General features: G+C 42.5%; 1 long non-coding RNA gene across 1 annotated transcript in view; it reads right to left on the bottom strand.

Moving 5' to 3' along the window:
• Positions 1-204: 204 nt before the first annotated feature.
• LOC136862819 (uncharacterized) overlaps positions 205-21,658 on the bottom strand; it is a 427,778-nt gene continuing 406,324 nt past the window's right edge. The window contains exon 6 of the long non-coding RNA XR_010859067.2: positions 205-1,118. This is a non-coding gene — a long non-coding RNA (uncharacterized lncRNA). The remainder of the gene's footprint in view (positions 1,119-21,658) is intronic.

Raw genomic sequence — 21,658 nt, 5'->3', positions numbered from 1 at the left:
CAGGTGTATCGTTGCGCTGAACAAATTAGAATCCTCGGTCACCTTTTATAGAAGCACTGGCAGTCGTAGTAACATCTTGGCTCTAGTTTACGTTTACATAGAGGCGTCTGGATAATTTTGATCAGATAGTATATCAAATAGTAACTCACAATTTATTAGGAAAATGCAGAAAACATACATTTATACACATATGTCATCTAAATTTCTTACGTATGTATTTTAACTATAATAATATAAATGTGAGTAGTCTCATAATATCACAAATGGGAAAATGAAAACGTATTTATAATGCAGAACGTGAGTGAATGTAATATTTCCTTGCTACAATGATAGTCATACAGGGTTACTACAAGATAAAGGTTTGAGTGGAGTTTTGTATTATTGTAGACTATGCTCCTGAAGACTGCAAGATGACAATAATTTGTCTATTTTCATAGTTTCTTGAATAAACTCACTCCATTCCTGAACTTTATTCTATTGTATGTGATTCTTTCACGGCAAAGGACATGTTTTTCACCCTTCAGTGAAAGCCAGCATCAGATCTACAAACAATCGCCAGCATAAACCCAGGATGACCATCTTATTACCTACAGTGCATAAACTTCTTTTTACAGTACAAGAAGAATTATTTGTTACTAGTCTAAAATAAAATCACAGTGATAATTTATTTAATTTTTCATTCACTTTACATAATGGTAACTAACTCATTCTTTCTGCCATATTCCAGTACTTCATTAAAAATAGCTGGTTTAACTTAATATTTACTATTCCCTAATACAGGGCTAATGTATACGTTGTTACTAGAAATTTCAGCGAAAACTATTATATTCTACAAGAAATACAGTTAAGGCAACATTATCTTATTACATGTTTACATAGTCGTATAATGGAACAAGTTATTCAAATCTATACGAGCTCCGTGGGTGGATGAAGCCATTATCTGACCGTGAGCTTTGGCACCAGGAGATCCACGATTTGAAACATATCTGTGAATTCTTCCAGTGCCAAGAAACACAATCAGTTAAAGAGAAGAGCACATCTTGACACACAACCGTAGGTCTTCGGCAGAATCTTTCCACTGATTTACTAGCCAGAATAGCCATGCTGACAGACATAACCTGCAACAAACACAAAACACACTGTCTTATAATACAATGTTATACTTAAGAATTAACTGAGGAATAAAAAAAGGTTTAATTTACAACTCTCTTACTTAATTGACTGACTACAAATTAATAGCAAAAGTTGTGAAGTAAGTATCAGCACATAAGCATTAGTGACATAGCGTGAGAGCATGGTAAGGGTAAACTAGGTTTAGAAAGCAAGTCTCGAACTGTTTACGTAGACAAATAGACATACTGTATTTTATGTCAAAATATTTTTAATATTTTAAATTTGATTTGACTTCTTGCTTATCAAAGTACTATTTCTATTTATTAATATTTGCTGCTATTATCGTCATTATTATTAAAATAAACTTGGTATTAGATTTTAAAACAAAATATTCATAGGGTAAGTCTAATAATGATTTTATAAAAATGTTGATAAATCTCCTGAAATTAAGAGAAATTCACGGACAGAATTGCGATCATTAGCGCACTAGTGTAGTTTAAAATTCCAACAAGTTCTACTACACAACTACGTCAACAAGTAAAATAAGTGACGCTGCTGACCGTCCCCCATACTAGGTCACAAATACATGTAACGATAATAAAATGAGAGTCTTGAATATCTCTAGGGTGTGAGGTAGTAAGATTACTTTGACAGCATAACATATAGGTTCTGGGAAAAGGACACTGACGTATGGTTTCCCCACTAAAATTTAAGGTTATCCAATTCTATCATTGAAATAAAACCATAAATTTTATTTGATACTAAACATAATATATTCTTTAAATTGATAATTGAAATGGCAAGACTTGTTGCGATAATATAGATATGATATAAAATTCTAAAATTACAACAGAGAGAAACTCTAGGCATTCAATTTGAATTCCTCTTGACTGGACATTTAAAAGTTGTACAAGAAATGTTTTCCTCAGTGGTTCACGTAACAGTACCTTCAACATTTTGAGTGTTATTACGACGTATTCCTTTGAGTTGGTATCAGCTCTAGGTATCTCAAACCTAATTTGGTGCTGTATCCTTTTAGTTTCACAAACGAGATATAGCATGACTTGAAATTATATTCACTCTTCACAATCAACTTTACAAGTAATTCACTGATAACTGTTAGTCTGTATTACGACGACTGACACAAGAACTCGACCGAACAGATACACGAAACACGCTCCGAACATATAATCCATTTGGTCACTGACGATTATGTATCCATATCACTGCTCGCCATCCGCCTCCTTCCAATTGACTGCAATTGACTTCATGGCAAGTCTCTCCATTCAACTCCTTCCAACCAACTGAACTGCCGCTATAGGATACGGCCCTTTATGTAGACATAAGTTGCCCGCCCCCCCCACACACACCTAGCTCCAAAGTATTACATATAGTGTTGAAATAGCCTCGGGCAAAGCAGAAACTCCCAGAAATTATCTCACAGTCTAAATGCATACAATGGCAGAGCGATGACTCGACAGTTACCGTACTGTAACAGTATTGCACCATGTGTTGCAATGTTTTAAAGGTAGTATCGCAAATAATATATCCATATCTGATATTAGGCAGCAAGTCTCACTCTACATGGTTTTAATGCTAATACACACACACACTCACACACACACACTCACACACACACACACACACACACACAATAAATTAACTACAATGAAGCAAGCGATAATTAATAGACCTACATAGCGAAATCAGATTATAAAATTGAATCAAACAATACTAATAGTTACAATAATAGTAGTAGCAATAATAATAATAATAATAATAATAATACAGATATAATAATAATAATAATAATAATAATAATAATAATAATAATACAGATGAATGCTTGTAACGGGATTTGAACCGTTACACTATCGTAAAGTTTCCGCCCTCTTCAAGCAATCAGGTATATGAAGCCCAAACCTCACCCTCCAGCCTTAGATGCTCAGTCTTATACAACTTTTGCAAGATAAATAAATAAGCATGCCTTCCCTCAAATAGCAGGTGAGTAGTGAATATTTGTACCTTCTTGCACAGGGGCCCTTGCGTATACACGGGCTCTTATGGGAGTAACTCGGCAGAGTTGTGCTAGGGCTATTGAGGCAAGATGGCGGCTGGCACAGGGGCTCTTGCCTATACATGGGCTCTTATGGCACTAACTCGGCAGGGGCTGTGTTAGGGCTTTTCGCGTATTGGAAACTCAAAACTAAACAGCTTAAGTGCAATTCAAATATCCTCACCCTGATTGAAATGTGTGTACGATGAAAGTGTACTGACTACAGTAAATGTGGAGACGTACAACTCAGCAGAAAAAAAAACGACTTTGCGAGCTAAGCTCTATTTTCAGATCTGGTGTAGTAAAGGAATGCCGACAATGTGTTATGACGCAGGACACCCGACTTGAGAGAACTCTGGGTCTTTAGCTACAGGTCAAAGCTTGTCAGCGGTGACGTTACTACAGCTCTCGCTACTATGATGACGTCACTCCGCTCACATCCTCATTTCATGAGGTAGGGTGGATTGGAAGAATTGCATCAACGGTATACTGCTAGGCGTAGGAGCGACTAAAAGGGCGGGGGGTAACTCGGAGGAGAGCTGTGCTAGAGCACAGGGAGCAAATGAGTATACACAGGCTCTTATGGGGATAACTCGAGGAGAGCCGTGCTAGGGCTCCCGAGGCAAGATAGAGGGCTACGCGCTACGACGTCTGACATCCTGAGACAATAGGATGTCGTCATCTTATGGAATACTGTCGAAAGGGTCTACTAAAAGGGGCACCTGACTTGAGAGAGCTTGGGTTAGCAAACTCGGGGTCTTTAGCTGAGTCTAGACATGATGTGTGTGTTAAGCTGTTGTATGAGTATGAGTTTTTATCAGTCTAACTTTTGGAACTGCGGCAAGAGTTGCAAATAGTGACTAAAAGGGGTCCTAGTAGTCTCTAAACTTCTGAGCGTAGGTTAGCGGTTATAGGACCTCGATTTGTATGCTATAAAATGCATTTTCTCTATGCGAACTCTTGTTACCTGTTTTTGAAGTTCATTTGTAGCATACAGGAATGCTGATCAAGAAACAGCTACCGAGAGCTTGCGAACAACAGTGAGTAAAGTTGGTGGAAATATACGGGACGATGCAGTCAAATCGGTGTGTTTGTCCAACCCTTGTCCCGTTGCTCTACGGGCTCGGGTATGAGGTGAGATGAATCTGTCGTGTCGAGTTTTTATGACCGGATGCCCTTCCTGACGTCAACCTCATCAGAGGAGTTAATAAGATGAAATGAATGAAGTGGTATAATTATGATAGGAAGGGAGAGAGTGAAACCCGGTGCCGGCACATAGCCTACTCCTCTCGAATAGCACCAAGGGGTCTGCTCAAGGCTTAACGTCCCCATTCGACGGACGAATCACCATCAACAGCGTCATATGCCCTCACTCCATATGAGCACTGCGGAGAGGATGGAATTTAATCCAGGCTTTTGGCACGCAATCTAGTGATTATAAATTCTATACCACCACCTCCCCTACCCGCCAACATTCTGATGGTGAACAATTTTTCGACCAAAGGGACTCGAACCGGCTAACTTCGGTGTCATACCGTTTAGACTTCAACGCCTTAACGATCATGGCCACCAGGCGGGCTGATGCAGTCAAAGCAGTATATAGTTGTTAAGAGAAAGCATCACAATGGTTTCACACACGGAATGTAGAATACAGTACACGTTATTTCTTTTTCTTCTTCTTCTTTATCTTCTACTTTTTCTCCTCCTTCTTGAACTTTTCTCAATATATTTGGATCAACACGACGAAAACATTTAGTTCCCAAACCAGAAAACGTTATCATGCGCAGTTAAAATCACGACCTAGCCGAAAATCGAACCCAAGCCCTTGTTTATGTAGATGAAGAGAAGTTTATTAAGACGAAAATACTTAGTTCCCAAGCCAGAAACCTTAATCATACACAGTTAAAATCACGACCCACCACGAATCGAACCCAAGGCCTTGTAAACCTAAGGTCAGTATCATACAGCCAAGCAGCCTTGTATCTAATAAAATCCCTGACACAGCCGGGAATTACAAATATCTGGAATATTTAAATCAACCTGATGGAATAGGCCCACTGCTGTAAAAAACGACTAAAAGGGGCACTAGGGGCTCTTAACTTCCGAGCGTGGTTTAGCGGCTAGAGGACCTTGAGCATTAATTATAGTTGTTTAACTTTCTCTGAATAGGCTACCACAGGGGGCTCACAACTTGTAACGTATGACCTATTAGTTTTATCAGCCTAACTTTCGAGAACGGTGTAAGGACTGCTAAGCAAGTTGGCTGCTATACTCTATTCGTACAGACCTAACTAGAGAGCTACTACAGGGGCTCACAACTTCTAATTTGTGTTGTGTTTAAACAAGAGTATTTTATATGAGGAATATTACACGTCTACTAAAACAATAACTGCATGTACTGAAACGGATAAGTATATCAAGCTTCTTAAAAAATAGTAATTCAACATATTACAAATAAAAATGCTATGAACAAAATGAACTTTCAAAATCTTTAGCACAAAAAACAGTCTCGCCAGTTAAGCCTTACAGAGGGAGGAATATGAAATGGAGCACAATGGATGAACGCAGTGACAGGTCAGTGTGAAAAGAACAGAATGAGGAGACAAGGGCAAACATGAAAACACAAAAGGACAATCTCCACATCTCCATGCATTGCCGCCTCTCTCCCTTCATTAATCTCAGTTCTCTTGTCAGCTCCCGACGAGCTAGTTTCTGTTTCCCAGCTTCATCACGAGGGCGGGTATCAACACTCATCTACAATCTTAGTGTGAGAAGTGTAGGATAAAAAGAACACAAGAGAGGGGGAGAGATATACAGTATGATAAAGATGAATACCTGACTTAGAAGACTAGGAGCACACGACAGACACACATCTTTATAATTCATTGAAATCTACAGGTCCATGACAGTCAGCTTCACAACACAGCCGTACGTTATCATCAGCTCATCTGTTTACCCTCCAGGTTCGGCTTTTCCCTCGGACTCAGCGAGGGATCCCACCTCTACCGCCTCAAGGGCAGTGTCCTGGAGCTTCAGACTCTTGGTCGGGGGATACAACTGGGGAGTATGACCAGTACCTCGCCCAGGCGGCATCACCTGCTATGGTGAACAGGGGCCTTGTAGGGGGATGGGAAGATTGGAAGGAATAGGCAAGGATGAGGGAAGGAAGCGGCCGTGGCCTTAAGTTAGGTACCATCCCGGCATTCGCCTGGAGGTGAAGTGGGAAACCACGGAAAACCACTTCGAGGATGGCTGAGGTGGGAATCGAACCCACCTCTACTCAGTTGACCTCCCGAGGCTGAGTGGACCCCGTTCCAGCCCTCGTACCACTTTTCAAATTTCGTGGCAGAGCCGGGAATCGGACCACGGGGGTGGCAGCTAATCACGCTAACCACTACACCACAGAGGCGGACTGCCGTACGTTATACTCTTGCAAAATATCTGGTGTGACAATGTCATTCACTTAATTCTTAATTTAAAGGCCGACTGCTGACATATATTCCAAGAACGAAATTATTTATCTATGACTAGAGACCGAATGAATTGCACTGGCCCTCAAACAACTAGCAATACTGATTTAGGGGGTCGTAGTACATGGACACAGCCCTTTCATTTACATCGCGAAGGTACCAACACAATATCTCGCATCTACCAATTTATTAATACTGATTATAAGAAATGGGTTTTGAAAATACATTATCACACCAGCGGAGTTCTTATTAGTTGATTCATAACAACAGAGCCAGCACATGACTTGTGCAAACAAACGCAAAGGAAATAATTGGTGGTATATAAATGGAGACTGGAAGAATTCGAAATTCTTTGTCCATCACTGGTGCTAAGTAATGCAGAACAAGTCTGACCGCGCGGTGTAAGGGGCAAGGCGTCCGCCTGTCACCCGGCAGCCCCGAGTTCGATTCCCGGCCGGGTCAGGGTTCTTTTTGATTGTTAATGATTAATATCCCTGGCCTGGGGACTGGGGTTTGTGACGTCCTTAATCTTCCTTTCCTCACACACAACATTCCACACTACCGCCCTTCCAGTTACATGCAAGTTCATACAATATGGTGCCAGTAGGGGCAAAAGATCCACAAGGGTCGACGCCCCGAACAAACAGCATTAAAAAAACTCACTTTTGCGAGTCCCATTAGTATCTAGTTCCCTAGTGGTAGAGTGTCTCTAGCTTCAAACCTGACAGAGGTAGTCCGAATTTTGAAGGATGGAAAAACTCCACGTCGTACGATGTCGGTACCTATGTGGAAGTTCTCTGGTGACACACCTGGTGCTTACCCTACAGAATTAACTCAATAACAGATCACCCATTACATTTCCAGTTTTTCATCTATTTGGTGGAGTAAGAGTGGACGTCAAAATTCGCACGCAAGCCGCCCAAATGGCGTCAAATGTAAATGCCTGTATGCAGTAGTGCAGTTATATTATTATTTGAGATTATTCTGTGTGTAGTCTCCTCAAATTTCTCTACATGATAAACCTTAGGAACTAAAAAAGCAAAGTCACCTCCGTACAGGGCATGAAGGCCCTTGGAGGAGTGGAAGGTAAAGGCTTCCACCATTGTTAACCTCGGCACGTGATGGGGGTAGAGTGGTTAGCTCTACGCCTGGGCGCCTTTGTCCCCAGGAATTAACTTGGTACTCATTTTTGGTGTAGGCTGAGTGAACCTCAGGGCCATATGCACCTCCGGAAGTGGAAATCTAGTTTCTTAAATTTTACGACTTCCTGACAGGGATTCGAATCCACGTCTTTCCGGGCGAACTGAGCACGCCTTTACCGCCTCGGCCAGGCAGCCCCAAACCTCAGGAACTACTCTATAATAATAATAATAATAATAATAATAATAATAATAATAATAATAATAATAATACATGCTATACGTTCGAACCCCTCTGCCGACAGTTCCGAAGACAGTTTTCCGTGGTTTCCCATGTTCACACCAGGCAAATGCTGCGTCTGTACCTTAACTGAGGCAGCGGTCGCTTCCTTCCCGCCCATAGCCCTTTCCTATCCTATCGTCGGTATAAGACCTATCTGTGTTGGTGCGCTGTAAAACAAAACTGAAAAAGGAAAACTTGATACACGTTGTCAACTAAACATGCAATATTCTATAGATCTACTAACAATCAACGCTATAAAAAGGTATGAGAAAATACCATTTCCTTCTCATCTCGTTGATAAGATGTAGTACAGGTCGCATGTTAATATAATTGTGCCTTCAATTTCGCGACTTACTCTATTCATTTCACGTGCTGCAATGAAGTACACTCATCTCTCGATTTACCCCTTTACTGCAACGTATTGGGTAAGTTAATAAAAACACAATACAGTAGAATCATTTATTATCATTTTAACTGTACTTTCAGTACGCCCGTTCTATTTTTAACTTTTTGCGGGTTAACCACGATTTTACTTATCCGGGAAGCCTTAACCCTACATTATCCCGGTTAATCGAGAGTTGAGTGTAACCGTAAATGATTACGGAACCAGTTGCGGTTAAATCATTAAAAGGCGCTAAGGAGCAATTGCCGGAGTAAGGATAGAAAACTTCGGAAGTGATTATGTAGACAGCAACAAAGCTACAAACAAGGTTCATTTATATTATTTTAAATGGATTACCTCTCTGCACTTATTTACATTATATCATGAAGTAATTTATGCATAACTGCATAACTATGAGATCAAGTCCCTGCATCAGGCAATGTTACAATTTTCAGCCAATTATTTGGGAACAAAAATTGTTTACTTATAAACCTTAAAATCTGAAAAGGACTGAACTGCTAGACTGAGGCTAAATGAGAATATTAGCTGTACGTACCCACCGTTGACAGGCTGATGATAATCAAGATAAAGGTGCTAAAATAATAATAATTTTGTGTGGCTATTCCTAGCCGAGTGCAGCCCTTGTAAGGCAGACCCTCCGATGAGGGTGGGCGGCATCTGCCATGTGTTGGTAACTGCGTGTTATTGTGGTGGAGGACAGTGTTATGTGTGGTGTGTGAGTTGCAGGGAAGTTGGGGACAGCACAAATACCCAGCCCCCGAGCCATTGGAATTAACCAATGATGGTTAAAATCCCCGACCCGGCCGGGAATCGAACCCGGGACCCTCTGAACCGAAGGCCGGTACGCTGACCATTCAGCCAACGAGTCGGACAAGGTGCTAAAATGAACGACAGGATGAGTGACAACACTTGGGTGCGCAGTCGTCCAGTCATGGTAAGTTGACGCATACTCGTAGACAATTTCTTTCTACCCTGATGTGTACAAAGATAAGTGTTGTTGATATGAGAGCAGGCGGCGTATAATTGGTCGAGTTTCGAAGGGAGGGAATTGAGAATGACATACTTGATATTTATAGAATGTCTTGAATGTCAGGTTAGACAAGTGACATGAGTACTTCAATATTCAGAATGCACATTTTCTTCAGTGTCTGCTCACCAGTCATCAGCAGCGTGTCGTCCGACTCGTTGGCTGAATGGTCAGCGTACTGGCCTTCGGTTCAGAGGGTCCCGGGTTCGATTCCCGGCCGGGTCGGGGATTTTAATCTTCATTGGTTAATTCCAATGGCCCGGGGGCTGGGTGTTTGTGCTGTCCTCAACATCCCTGCAACTCACATACCACACATAACACTGTCCTCCACCACAACAACACGCAGTTACCTACACATGGCAGATGCCGCCCACCCTCATCGGAGGGTCTGCCTTACAAGGGCTGCACTCGGCTAGAAATAGCCACACGAAATTAAAAATTATTAAGCAGCGTGTCAACAAACTCCTGGCAGTGATCATCACTACCCAGGCGAGCTCTCATATTTAGGATCAAACCGAGAAGTGAAGCTGAACCAAAGTACGAAACGTTTCAAGGAGGCACTGATTTCGTCAGCCAGCATTCCTTTTGGAACGACAAGGAGAGTTTGACGGTAGTCATCCGAAAATAGTACTCCCATGACTGGGTCAGCACGATGCACAGCTTTTAATTCGTTTCATGTTGTATTCTACCTCCAGGGAGCAATGTTGGATCTATGCCTGAGGATACCGAGGCTCAGGCTGATCGTCTCGAAGGGACAGAATTGAGAATGACATATTTGATCTTAATAGCAAGTCTTGAATGCCAGGTTAGACAACTGCCATGAGTTCTTCAAAATTCAGAACACACATTCACATTTGCCCCTATTTTACTGAGTAAGACATTAACAAATATGTTTTTGCAGTAGCCATCGGGAGCTTCTAAAAAGAAAACCTTCATGCACACTCTTCAAAATATGCAAGAAGGTAACTTCTTATTCCTTCGTTTAACTTGCTTTCATTCATTCTTACAGCGTTCAAGAAATGAGCTCTACTATAATGTGTCTGTCCGAGATAATCAATATCTGAAGTATTACCATTAGAATCTATGGTAGATGGTAAACTATACTGCTACATTGTTAACCCTTCAGCCAACTTGACGCTCTCATCTAGACAAATAAGGCACTTGTAGATCTCACGAACGTGGTCAAATCAATATCCCGCAACTGCCTCTGGCTGTTTCTGAGTATGGCATCAGAAAAGGTGTCCTTGTACACTCACGATCAGAAGAATTTCGGGTGGAAAAGGAAACAGGTAACGTTTGGAAGTATATTTTGGTCAACCCTGAGGATGGAGAAGAAAGGAGGGCTGGAAATGTCATATGTGTTCGTCTTCCAGGTGGTGTGGCTTTATGCTTTTACTCTTCCCTCACTCTCTTTCCTTTCCTTTCTTCTTTGTTCATCAAACCACTCCGTGTTTTGCACTCTGACTACACACTTTGGCTATAGTGGCTTTTCCTAATCAAGTAAAACAATTAACTAACTGTAATTTCATTGTGTAGAAATGGGCACTATGTAATCCCGTCTCAATACGTATGGCATTTAAGTCTTTGAACAGCGCTAATAATAACTCCATAAGAACGGTTTTTGAAACACCCGTGCGTCTCTGATATCATGAGTACAATATTTAATAAAACCAACCCAAACCCCATGGCACTACAGCCCTTGAAGGGCCTTGGCTTACCAAGCGACCGCTGCTCAGCCCGAAGGCCAGCAGATTACGAGGTGTCGTGTGGTCAGCACGACGAATCCTCTCGGCCGTTATTCTTGGCTTTCTAGACCGGGACCGCTATCTTACCGTCAGACAGCTCCTCAATTCTAATCACGTAGGCTGAGTGGACCTCGAACCAGCCCTCAGGTCCAGATAAAAATCCCTGACTTGGCCGGGAAACGAACCCGGGGCCTCCGGGTAAGAGGCAAGCATGCTACCCCTACACCACGGGGCCGGCACTATATTTCATGCCAGGTAATTTTTTTTATTTTGGTTGTTGATATTATTATTGTTATTATACATCCTTTGAGAAATAAACTGAGCAGTTATTTACAATTCAACCGCTTATAGAGGTGGTAATATGGTGAAAATAAAAAGGAACACTTTTATATCGCTTGACATTTCGTGTAAAGACATGAAAAGAATGACCTACTTAGATCGTTTTCACCTGTGAATAACTAATGGACCTGTAATGTATTTGGGCCGATGACCTTAGATGATAGGCCCCTTTAAACAACAAGCATCATCATCATATAATGTATTTGCGGCAAAATAGCAACAGCAAACAGCACCTCGACTCACTAGAATAATAATCATGATCAGTCTCGCATGAATACGGATATTCCATGTAATTCAGCGTTTCCAACCTGTAAAACATCGGAGTAGCATACAGACGTTGAAATGCTTCAGTAGTCGGTGACCTTTGTAAGCTTTCAGTGCTTTTACTCTAACGTCTTACTGCCATTTCTCTGCACAGTCAGTGAGCGAGGGGAAGACACGGACACAACCGACCGTATACGACGCATTGCAGATATGTGGGAACGTGGTCGTCCAATATCAAATATTGCTAAAGCGGTCGGTCACATAGACGAGACAGTTTGGGTTTAGATAAGATGATACCAGGAAGAGGGCACGGAGGGTCTTAAAGTCGCAGAAAATCGTGGCAGACTAGGAGGGCAAGACAGCTATTTTAGAAACCAGAAATGAAAATCCTTGTCTATTAACAAAGTAATGAAGAACCCATCAGTTTCCGTTTTCCACTGATTAGTATCCTCCAATTACTTGAATGGCTATAAAATTACCGTATTAATTTTTTTGGAAAACTAGTGCATTGTTTAAAACGATACTCCACTTTTCATTTTATGCTAATACAATTATTACCGGGCGAGTTGGCCGTGCGCGTAGAGGCGCGCGGCTGTGAGCTTGCATCCGGGAGATAGTAGGTTCGAATCCCACTATCGGCAGCCCTGAAGATGGTTTTCCGTGGTTTCCCATTTTCACACCAGGCAAATGCTGGGGCTGTACCTTAATTAAGGCCACGGCCGCTTCCTTCCAACTCCTAGGCCTTTCCAATCCCATCGTCGCCATAAGACCTATCTGTGTCGGTGCGACGTAAAGCCCCTAGCAAAAAAAAAAAATACAATTATTTTCGAGTGCAGAAAGCGTTCATTTTATTTATTTCATTTTTCTTACAAAATGCTCTCCTTTGTTTCTTTAAGACATTTTATAATGATGTTATGGGAAACCACGCAAAACCATCTTCAGGGCTGCCGACAGTGGGGTTCGCACCTAACCACACGGCCAACTCGCCCGGTGAAATGAAACACGAATCGCCTTACTAAGGTCTTAGTGAATGTTACCTTTCATCTGAATTTCTTGCGTCCAAATTCGATATCCGTGCATATTTCAGTGCAAAATATATCAAGTTTTATTTTGACAGGGCTTGCACAATTATTAATGTAGATTCATTTAATAGGGCATATATTGACTAAAATAAGGGTCATTCTTTCTTACAATGGTTGAACACGATGCCATTTGACAATAAAGTCATGGTGGAGACCGCTAACATTTCAGCCTGCCTTCGCACAAAAGATTTACAAAGAAATAGAAGAATTTGAACCTCAATGAGTTGACACACGACAGTACGATTGTTACCTTCAAGGAGCCCACATGGTTCCTCCCCTAAGTCTCCTCTGTAGCACATATCAAGGTAGAGCCAGAGGTGCGTATGGGCAGATGGGGAATCATGTAGGCCTACTTTCTCCTCTACGCATGTTTGGTTCATGTTACATCTCCCGCCCTTCGCTCTCACCATCTCCCCTCGTGCTTCAGGTGTGTTACGCGTCTGCATGGATCTGATCAATGAGAGAGTGTAAGCTGGTACTGGGCAGTTCTGAGGACTGTACGGATTTCCTTGCCTGAAATTAATGTTCCTGGCAGTGAGTTTTTAATGAACCGCAGTGTACATGTCGCGAAAGACAATGGTTTGCGTTGTAGGTACCGTTACAGAATAGCAGCATGACGACGAAATCTTGCTGGATATTAGCACGTCTGTCGGAGGCGATGGCTTTCCGTAGATATCATACCGAGCTGAGTGGCTCTGACGGTAGCCCATGTTCTCAATAAAATATTAAGGACATCGTAAAGTGATATGTGTAATTAGTCACTAAAACTTATTTTCCTCTCCAGTCGCTCATGGACCATGCTAACAGTTCTGCTGTACTAGTGTGTTCCTGCACTTCCAGTACTTGAGAACTGGTTCCATGCAAACGAGTGCAGTCATACGGTCCAGGTCAATGACGACTAAGACAAGATAGGAGCAGAAGTGCTGCGTTACAGCTGATCTAGTAACTCAGTCTTCACAACACCAAGTGTTTTCCAGCTTAACATCCCCCTAATCCAGTTATACTAAACTATAATAAGCAGGCATACAACTCACAAGGGGGCATTCCCTACTCGTCACCACCGATTTCGAACAAATTTATAGAACATGCAGGGCTTGGCTAGAAATGAAAGTACCCGAAGTGGGAACTCCAGATGGCCAAGCGTATAGAAAATAAAAATAAAAATAAAAATGTTGACGCGGCTCTCGCACCGTATAAGCCACTAACGTTAGCGCGCACGCCGAACAGTTGTTGGCGTAGTGGTAAGAGCTCGGACTGGTAATTGGATGGTCGTGGGTTCGACTCCCCGTGTGGAGACTGTTTTCTCTGTCAACTTTTATGTTATTCATTTTCCAATTACGCAAAGAGGTGAATAATTAATGTTATTTACTTATTTATACGTTTCATCTCTGTGGTGTAGTGGTTAGCGTGATTAGGTGCCACCCCCGGAGGTCCGGGTTCGATTCCCGGCTCTGCCACGAAATTTGAAAAGTGGTACGAGGGCTGGAACGGGGTCCACTCAGCCTCGGGAGGTCAAATGAGTAGAGGTGGGTTCGATTCCCACCTCAGCCAGCCTGGAAGTAGTTTTCCGTTGTTTCCCACTTCTTCTCCAGGCAAATGCCGGGATGGTACCTAACTTAAGGCCACGGCCGCTTCCTTCCCTCCTCTTTGTCTATCCCTTCCCACCCCGCACCAAGGCCTCTGTTCAGCATAGCAGGTAAGGCCGCCTGGGCGAGGTACTGGCCATCCTCCCCAGTTGTATCCCCGACCCAGAGTCTGAAGCTCCAGTTTACTGCACTTGAGGCGGTAGAGGTGGGATCCCTCGCTGAGTCCGAGGGAAAAACCAACCCTGGAGGGTAAACAGATTACGAACGAAGGAACGAACGAACGAACTTATTTATACGCAAAAGGCATAGAAAAGGTAAAAAATTGGGATTTCATTGTCATTGTCTACCTGCGCCAAGAATCTATTGTTTGTGTACAGCCGCCAGGAGCAACCTTCACTTGTCAGGTGAAAACGAATTTTACAGCGAAATGACTATTCACATTTATGGCACTTTCTCCAAGGAGGGAGGAAAAAAAATTCTGTTTGAACACGTCGGGAAAGTACGCAACTCTAAATTTTCTACAATTGTGCGCTCATTTAAAAAAAATGACGTCCTATATGCCTTTTGCATATAAATAAGTAAAATAAATTAAAATAAATGAATAATATAAAAATTGAGAAAAATATTCTCCATACAGGGAGTCGAACCCACGACCATCGAATTACTAGTCCTAGCTCTTACTGCTACGCCAACAACCACTCGGCGTACGCATGGTGCGAGAGCCGCGTCAACATTTTTATTTTTATTTTCTATACGCTTGGCCATCTAGAGTTCCCACTTCGGGTACTTTCATTTCTAGCCAAGCCCTGCATGGTCTATAAATGTGAGCAAAATCGTTGGTGAAGAGTAGGGAATGTCCCCTTGTCAGTTTCCAACGTTTTAATGCCCTTCAATTTCACTACCACAAGAAACAATGCAACTTCAATGTCAGTCCCCTAAGAGTTATACGATGGTGTGGAACAGTTGATCTAGTAACATTCTGCGTTCATATCAGCAAATAGTATCATGATCGCACGCCAAGACCCTTCAATTGGATTATTTATCATGAAGCCGGGCTGAGTGGCTCAGACGGTTGAGGCGCTGGCCTTCTGACCCCAACTTGGCAGGTTCGATCCTGACTCAGTCCGGTGGTATTTGCAGGTGCTCAAATACGTCAGCCTCGTATCGGTAGATTTACTGGCACTTAAGAGAACTCCTGCGGGAATAACTTCCGGCACCGCGGCGTCTCCGAAAGCCGTAAACGTAGTTAGTGGGACGTAAAGGAAATAACATTAGAAAGATTATTATTTATCATGATCAGCAATACGACTTCAGTCCCAAGTAACAATGACAAGATAGGGACAGCAGCACAACACTGTTGAGTAACAGTTGATACAGTAATATTCTGCGTTCACATCAGCTACCACACTATTTACTACCTGACCTTACGATAATACTCTTCAACTGGTACCTTACAATCTCATAGATTCGTAAACACACACATGTTAGCTTTTATTTTACAAGTTGCTTTACGTCGCACCGACACAGATAGGTCTTATGACGACGATGAGAAGGGAAACGGCTAGGAGTGGGAAGGAAACGGCCGTTGCCTTAATTAAGGTACAGCCCCAACATTTGCTTGGTGCGAGAATGGGAAATCATGGAAAACTATCTTCATGGCTGTCGACAGTAGGGTTCGAACCCACCATTTCCAAAATTCAAACTCACAGCTGCGCGCCCCTAACCACACGGCCAACTCGCTCGGTAAACGTTAGTGTTGCAAAAACGAAAATAATTTTTCATATCTGATTATTATGACTATTTTTTCGTATGGCTATTACTAGCCTGGTGCAGCACTTGTAAGGCAGACCCTCCGACGAGTGTGGGTGACATCTGCCATGTATGGGAAACTGCATGTTATTGTAGTGGAGGATAGTGTTGTGTGTGATATGCCAGTTGCAGGGGTGATAGGAACTATAGAAACAACCAGTCCCCGAGCCATGAGAATTAAACATTTAAGGATTCGGGAATCGAGCCCAGTACCCCTCTGGACTGAAGGCAACTAAGCTGACCATTCAGCCAAGGAGCCGCACATGATGATGATGACTGTTACTGTTCTTGCTTTAAGTGGGCTGCCGTAGAGGGCATGGGTTCTGTTTTTTATGCTCGCCACCATGTGGTTTCTATTATTGTTTCTCAGTGACCACGTTAACACTTCTGGCAACTGGATGCTAGTCCAGATATGCCCGACACTCAATTGTCTGACTAGTACTGTCAAGGCAAGGAATTGTGTCAATGCATTTGGTTTCCAATAGTGATTTCTCTTACCTCATGCTGGCAAAACCTCATTTCGTGGCGTTTTTATCCCAATATAAATCAAACCCAAAAGTAAACATTTTTGCACTTCGAAATAAGTGAGAGTTGGCTGGCATTCGGAATATGGTGGGCACACAGATGAAATGGCCGAAAACCGAGCTCGATAGCTGCAGTCGCTTAAGTGCGGCCAGTATCCAGTATTCGGGAGATCGTGGGTTCGAACCCCACTGTCGGCAGTCCTGAAGATGGTTTCCCGTGGTTTCGCATTTAAACACCAGGCAAATGCTGGGGCTGTACCCTTAATTAAGGCCACGGCCGCTTCCTTCCCACTCCTAGCCCCTTCCTGCCTCATCGTCGCCATAAGACCTATCTGTGTCGGTGCGACGTAAAGCAAATAACAAAAAAATGGACGAAAGATACAGCGTCCTAATCTCAATTAAAGTCGATGTTTCTTTCATTTCAATGATAAATGTCAGTCCACCCAGTTATCAGTTTTTCAAACTTTACACTGTAACTCATAAGATACAAATCTGAGTTCAAAGATGTCCAAGTCTTACGACGGTACATCATCAAATCAAATTACTGAACGCTTCTTTAATTAAATCATCCAAGTGTCGACGACGGTAATCTTAAGACCTTAAATGATCCATCAACTATGCTGATGGTTGGCACTTACTCTTTTGAGAATGATACACATCTTTTCTGTGCGGTCTATGTTGGGTACGTACAGTATGTGGCTCTGTTATTCGTACAGGCTTCAATTTCTTATCAAATCTCATATGTTCGCAATAACGATTGAAAAAATGAAATAAAACGTACATTACGGGTTAAAACGTGGTTTGTCAATGATAATTCGTTAATTAAAATCATACTTATTTACAAGAGGCAGGAAGATTTGGTATCGACAAACGGGTGTACGAGTTGTATTCGTACACATGGACAGGATGATGCGCACCGTTTGTTTGCGATGCACGGAAAAGTCTCAGTGACGGCATACGACTGGTCAAGTGCGTTAGTCCCTTCCTACTGTATCTGTGGTGGGCATGGGGGAGGAGGTTGCAAATTTAAGTATGGAGCTTAAGAACACTACAATCATGTAAAAAAGTATTCGTACACCTCAAACGTTAAGCGATGTTGTCGTTTGTAGTTGATGCATTGTCCATAGGCCGCTAGAAATTTCGCTATTTTTCTATATTTCGGTATTTCGCGAAATATGAATATTATTAAGAACCGGAAATAACAATAGTACTTTAGAAATGTTTGTCTTAACAAACGTATCATCCAATAAGTTCGTAATATAGATGCATAAAAAGTATTCGTACAGGTGGTTTATCGTCGCATCAAAGTCCTTGATGACATCCCTTGCAACGCAGGTAAGCAGTAAAGGTCATGTCTCGTACCAAGTCAGTTGTGTTTCAGTCGTTCTAAACAACAAGTGATACAGTCAATCAGTAAGATGGGCCGCACAATGAAAGAAACAACAGAAGAAGAGAGAATAATTATAATCCGGGCTCATGATTCCTGTAAATCGCTCTCGGACATATCGAAACTTGTGAAGAGACCAAGGTCTACAATTCAGGGAATTACTGACAGGTATGGTGAGAGAAAATCTTTTAGAAATGCACTCAGATGTGGACGTTCATGCAAACTAGACGATCGAAATAAGAGACTAATCCTCAGGAAAGCTAAGAAAAAAATCCTAGAATCAGTGATGCAAAACTGAGGTCTGAACTAGGAAATGATTTAAAACTTAATATCTGTGCTTCCAAAATTCAAAAGTTTTATATACGAATGGGTATCATTGTAGAAATTCCAGGCGAAAACCTTTAATCACCCCAGAAAATAGGAAAAAAGGCTACAGTATGCTACAGACTATAAACATGCTTCTCTAGCATTCTGGGATTAAGTTATATTTACGGATGAAAGTAAGTTTACTATTTTCAAGAACATGACAAAAAGGCGTGGAGAAGAAAGAACACAGAACTAGAAGAAAAAAACTGATACCTTCAGTGAAGCACGGTGAAGGTTGTTTAATGGTTTGGGGGTGCATGAGCTCAGCTGGAGTAGGTTCCTTAGAATTCATAGATGGAATGGGTATCATTGTAAAAATTCCAGGCGAAAACCTCCGTGCCCGGTCCATGGCTTAACAAGAATTATATAGGATTTGATACAGAGCGATGACCCCGTTATTTCTAGCTCTTTAGGAAATAAGCACCACACCGGTGTCCATGTATTATTCATATAATATTATTCATATAATCTCCTGTTTACCACAGATAGATGATCAAGGTGTATAGTGTAATCACCTGCAATTACGTAGCTCGTATCTTTTCAAATATACTTTTATGTTGTTAATTTATAAGTTTTTAGCACACTTGATACAACTCGGGCTTCAAAAACATTTTCCTAAGTTGCAAGAAAATAAAATTATCCTCCGTAAAGCATTTACAATTTGGTTCAATCTTCATTCTTCATCAAACGATTCTCTATTCACTGGGATCACAAGTCATACGTCTTACTTACTTACTTACTTACTTACTTACTTACTTACTTAATCTGTTTACCCTCCAGGGTTGGTTTTCCCCTCGGACTCAGCGAGGATCCCACCTCTACCTTCTCAAGACAGTGTCCTGGAGCGTGAGACATTGGGTCGTAGGATACAACTGGGGAGGGTGACCAGTACCTCGCCCAGGCGGTCTCACCTGCTATGCTGAACAGGGGCCTTGTGGAGGGGTGGGACAGACAAGGAAGAGGGAAGGAAGCGGCCGTGGCCTTAAGTTAGGTACCATCCCGGCATTTGCCTGGAGGAAAAGTGGGAAGCCACAGAAAACCACTTCCAAGATGGCTGAGGTGGGAATCGAACACACCTCTACTCACTTGACCTCCCGAGGCTGAGTGGACCCTGTTCCAGCCCTCGTACCACTTTTCAAATTTCGTGGCAGAGCCTGGAATCGAACCCGGCCCTTCGGGGGTGGCAGCTAATCAACGCTAACCACTAAACCACAGAGGCAGACCATACGTCTTACTAACGTTCTAAATTTATCTTGTAAACTTTAACATCAGCGTTTTTATCACTTCGAGGAAAGTTCGCTTATTATACAAACATTCCTCACTGTTGACTAGGTGGAGACCACTAACAGTAGTTAATTGACTGAGAGAACATGCGAGAATTCAGAGGCACAGAGAGAAAAATGGAATACTTCTCTGACAATAAGCAGCGAAAATGAACTGCACAAGGAAAGGTAGACACATTCGTTTCTATTCTTGTCAGGAATATTAAATTACTTCCTATCTTTCAACACCACAAACGACGGCTGTACACATGGACGAGACCTGGAGACACTGGAAAGTATCCCACTTTTCGAATGCTCTGCTCAATACTAAAACCGAAACCAAACCCCATGGCACTACAGCCCTTGAAGGACCTTGGCCTACCAAGCGACCCCTGTTCAGCCCGAAGGCCTCCAGATTACGAGGTGTTGTGCGGTCAGCACGACGAATCCTCTCGGCCGTTATTCTTGGCTTTCTAGACTAGGGCCGCTATCTCACCGTCAGATAGCTCCTAAATTCTAATCACGTAGGCTGAGTGGACCTCGAACCAGTCCTCAGGTCCAGGTAAAACTCCTTGACCTGGCCGGGAACCGAACCCGGGGCCTCCGGGTAAGAGGCAAGCACGCTACCCCTACACCACGGGGCCAGATCGGAAAATACAGCTTAGCTCACAAAGTCATTCGTTTTTCTGCTGAGATGTACATGTGTCCACATTTACTGTAGTCAGTACACCTTCACCGTACACACATTTCAATCAGGGTGAGGATATTTGAATTACACCTAAGCTCTTTAGTTTTGAGTTTGTCAGCTCAACGTTCAAATCCTTGGGAGTGACAATTACTCTGCTCAACCGCACCTCAAGTAGAAGTGCCTTCCCCAACAGTTGGCCAAGGAGGTTATACAGACGACAGCTTACCATGCAACGTGCCTAGACTCAGCTAAAGACCTTGAGTTCGCTAACCCATGCTCTCTTAAGTCACGTGTCCCTTTTAGTAGCCTCTTTCGACAGTATTCTATAAGGTGACGACATCCTACTGTCTCGGCGTGTCGGAGGCCGTAGCGCGCGGCCCTATAGGTTATAAGTTACAAGTTGTGAGCCCTTGGGAGGCCCTCTTTTTAAGACCTATACGAATAGAGTATAGCAGCTACATCGCATAGCAGCCGTTGCCTCATTTCTCGAATTTCAGGCTGATCAAAATAATAGGTTATTAGTTACAAGTTGCGAGCCACTGAGGCGACCCTATAGTTAAGGTCTATATAAATAGAGTATAGCAGTTATCTTACATAGTAGCCCTTACCTCAGTCCCCCGAAAGTTAGGATGGAAAAACTAGTAAGTCATAAATTACAAGTTGTGAGCCCCTGAGGCAGCCCTCTAGTTAAGGCCTATACGAATACAGTATAGCAGTCATCTTGCATAGTAGCCCTTGTTTCATTTCTCGAATGTCAGGCTAATCAAACTAATAGGTTATAAGTTAAAAGTTGTGAGCCCCTGAGGCAGCTCTGTAGAGTTAGGCCTATAAGAACAATGTATCGCCATTAGCTCCTGGTCCATTTCCTTAAAGTTAGTCTCATATAACCAATGTATAGTAACCATCCTGCTTCGGAGGCCCTAGCACTAGGAAGTTGTACGCGGCCACCATCTTGCACAATCACCCCTAGGCCGTCTCCTTACGCAGTAGCCCCTGGGCTAGCTTTCTCCCTAAGAGCGTGTGTTTGGCCACCATCTTACGCAATCGCCCTTAGGCCGTCTCCTTAAATCCTATGTCTCCCCTGTGCCAGCTCTCTCCATAAGAGCCTGTGTATA

The sequence above is a fragment of the Anabrus simplex genome, chromosome 2, assembly GCF_040414725.1.
Source record: "Anabrus simplex isolate iqAnaSimp1 chromosome 2, ASM4041472v1, whole genome shotgun sequence".
Classification (NCBI taxonomy): Eukaryota; Metazoa; Arthropoda; class Insecta; order Orthoptera; family Tettigoniidae; genus Anabrus; species Anabrus simplex.
This window is presented reverse-complemented; position numbering and strand designations above follow the sequence as displayed.